The 3,743-nt window shown below is 30.8% G+C and overlaps 1 protein-coding gene across 1 annotated transcript in view; it reads right to left on the reverse strand.

Annotated features, from left to right (window-relative positions):
* Positions 1-3,221, reverse strand: part of cdh22 (cadherin 22) — a 152,446-nt gene extending 149,225 nt beyond the window's left edge. The window contains exon 1 of the mRNA XM_016552644.1: positions 3,166-3,221. The gene's annotated coding sequence lies outside the window, so the exon portion shown is untranslated. The remainder of the gene's footprint in view (positions 1-3,165) is intronic.
* Between the last annotated feature and the right edge of the window lie 522 nt (positions 3,222-3,743).

Raw genomic sequence — 3,743 nt, forward strand, 5'->3', positions numbered from 1 at the left:
TATTATTATTATATTATATATACTATTTTATTTTATTGATACATGCTGTAAAATATATATTGCTCAAAGTCAGTTTTTATGTCATGTTAACTAATGCATTAACTTATGTTAACAAATGAGACCTTATTGTAAAGTGTTACCAAAATAATAAATCATTCTGTGAACCTTCTGGAATGACTTAACGAATTGTTTTGAATCAGAGTTCATTGAAATGGACAGTTTGAACTGATTCACAGAAATTATTCAAACTGTAACATCATTTTAGCTACTGAAGTTGAAATAAAAACAATCATAACGCTCTTATTCTTGAAAGTCGCTAATCTAATTACATGCTTATGGAAAATGATTTGCCAAATTATCTGCCATTAAAAAGACTACTGATGAATAAAATCACATGAAGTGTATAATTGTGAATACTCTATCACTGATTTCTAGTCGCTCGAACACATCACATCTCCTGCAAACTCTGAACGCATCCCATGCTGCAGCACAGTCAGTCTCAGCATGTAGCATCACACACACACACACACACTTCAGCTCTCCAAATCACAGTCCTGAACATTGAGAGCTGCATGACCCGCTGCTACAATGACAGAGTAATCTCGGCACACAGTAGCACCTCTGTGTGAGTGCGCCCGGGCTGCTATTACTTTGACCACTGTCATTAGACCTGTACGCTACTATTATTACCTTCATAAACAGCATTAAAGCCACACAGGCATCATTAGGCCACCCTCTGCGCACTCGAATGGCCCCTCTGGAGCAGAAGATTTGAATTCTGCCAGAGCCTGATATCGTGAGCGATGTGTGTTGGGAAATTACGTTAGCGGCTTGCGCCGGGTCGCAATGTGCTTTCATTTGCAAGAAATGAGAACGGAATGAAACGTGTGTCGGCATGCAGAAAACTCCATTCAGTGACGTTTTACATGGAAACGCTCGATACGGCTGCATGGTTGCATTCTGTGCATGTCAGAAATCAAAAGCTGTTGTTATGATGAGCGGTCAGCTGATAAATACGATTTTGCAGCATTTTAAATGATGGCCACTGTGACAATAGTATTATTTGGATCAGGGTTATTGTAGTCAACTGAAAGTATAATAATAATAATAATAATAATAATAATTTACACTATTTTATTTTAGTTTCCAAGGCAACATTTATTATTTTGATTTTGCTTAATGTACCACAATAACTAAAATTACAAAATAAATAAAAAATTAATAAAAATATAATATAAAAACATACAAATACAAACTAATTCAAACTATCAATAAAAACTAAAATAGTATTCAATATTCAAAATATTAATAAAAACTAAAAAGCACAACAAAATCACTAAAGCTGAAACAAAATTTAAAAAGGAAAATATAATATATCAAAGCATTAATCAAAATATTCATCAAAACTGAGAAATAAAATAACAAATTAAAACTTTAAAATTAAAATGAAAAACATATTTTAAAAACAAATTTAAACTATCAAACACTATAACTGTGTAGTTTTATATTCAAAATATTAATAAAAACTGACAAAACACATCAAAATTACTAAAACTAACTAAAATTAAAATGACAAATCTAAAAATGAAAACTAATTCAAACTATCGATAAAAACTGTACGTTTTCATATTCAAAATATTAATAAAAACTGACAAAAAATAACACAATTATCAAAACTTTAACTAAAACTAAAATGAAAAATAAAAAAAACTCATTCAGAATATCAATAAAAAACTATAATAGTACAGTTTTTAATATTCAAAATACTAATAACAACTATATTATCTCAATGATACTAAAACAACACTGGTTTGGATATGTCTAAAAAAAAAATTCATCAAAACTGAGAAATAAAATAACAAATTAAAACTTTAATTAAAATTAAAATGAAAAACATATTTTAAAAACGAATTTAAACTATCAAACACTATAACTGTGTAGTTTTATATTCAAAATAGTAATAAAAACTGACAAAACACATCAAAATTACTAAAACTAACTAAAATTAAAATGACAAATCTAAAAATGAAAACTAATTCAAACTATCGATAAAAACTGTACGTTTTCATATTCAAAATATTAATAAAAACTGACAAAAAATAACACAATTATCAAAACTTTAACTAAAACTAAAATGAAAAATAAAAAAAACTCATTCAGAATATCAATAAAAAACTATAATAGTACAGTTTTTAATATTCAAAATACTAATAACAACTATATTATCTCAATGATACTAAAACAACACTGGTTTGGATATGTCTAAAAAAAAAAAACTATAAATAAAGTCAACATGAAACAATATTTAAAACATTTTAATTAAAGGGAAACATGATATCAAATGAAAAATTGTAATGTACAGCTTGATTTTATCAATCAGGAATTGATTGCATCATAAAAAGTGGAAGTTATGTACCAGAACAAAGTCAGAAAAATTAAGGGTTTCATGACTTCATCTGAAAATAAGAGTCTTCTCGGAGGCAGAGCAGAAAAACATTAATGAAAGATTATTAAAACAAAAACACCATTTTAATTTGGAACAAAATGCAACGAAAAGCACATTAAAAGGGTCAGTTTTGATTTTACGATGACATTTGGCTGCACAAACTGAGCATAAAAATGCTTTTGGAGATCGATTCCAAATAATAACGATTGCTCACAAAGGCTCGACTTCCTCTGGGAACCATTAAAAGCAGCTTCCCAAAAGCTATCTCTTCACAAAACAGGGCATTGTTGAGCGGGACAAAGTCATTTATTGTCGTCTGAATAGAGCGATATTTCTCGACATCTCAACAGCTATCTGATGGAATTACACTCTGAATAGGCTCTTCTAAAAATAATTAATTTCATATGAAGGGCCACATGTCCCTTTGTCACTAGTGAACCTTTCATCTGTCCCGCAACCAAAACCAATATGCAACCAAATCCCACAAAAAGCCAGAAACTGTCGTTTGTTGGAGGTCTACGGAAAGCTAACAAACAGCGTTATCTTTGATAGCAAAACGAGGCATTCACAGCGCCTCCCATTCATTACATGCATGAAGTAATGGGTCAAGAAGAGGGTGAAAAGGAGAAAAGAAGAATAAAGTGGACCTCATAGAGTAAAGGACAATTACAGGGCACATGACAAACTCTGTGTCGCCCCTTTTCATTTTTCTTAATTACCAGGCAAATATTCCTCCTCCTCTGCTTCATTAGGTCTTTTGTTGAGCGGTTAGAGATGTCAGACAGAAGATGGAGGGATAGAGCGGCTCTGAAAACATTACAGATCGACTCCTGAGAGAGTGTTGCAGACCTACAGAAAGACTGGAAAGAGAAGGAATGAGGAAAGAGGTTATTTCTACAAACCACAAAATAAACTTCCTGATCAGATCTCATGTACTGCTAAATCTGTTGGCATTGCGGTGACCTAGAGAGCAAGAGCCAATACAATGTAAAGAGTTCAAGAAGTAGAGCATGCCGCAAGCAACACAAGGTCATGGGTTCGATTCCCAGGGAATGCATTATCTGATATGACGCATATATTAAATGCAAGATGCTTTGGATAAAAGTGTCTGCCAAATGCATAAAAGAGTTAATATAGTCAACTAAAACCATAAAAAAACTTTTCATCACTTGAAATAAAAATAAATGTTAACTAAATACTATCATGCTATTACACTAGTTTTTATTAATTGTATTATTATTACTATTTTATTAATTTTTATTATATATATATTTTTTTTTTTTCCAAGTAAGTTTTT

Source organism: Sinocyclocheilus rhinocerous, unplaced genomic scaffold (genome assembly GCF_001515625.1).
Source record: "Sinocyclocheilus rhinocerous isolate Xijiao unplaced genomic scaffold, SAMN03320098_v1.1 scaffold795, whole genome shotgun sequence".
Classification (NCBI taxonomy): Eukaryota; Metazoa; Chordata; class Actinopteri; order Cypriniformes; family Cyprinidae; genus Sinocyclocheilus; species Sinocyclocheilus rhinocerous.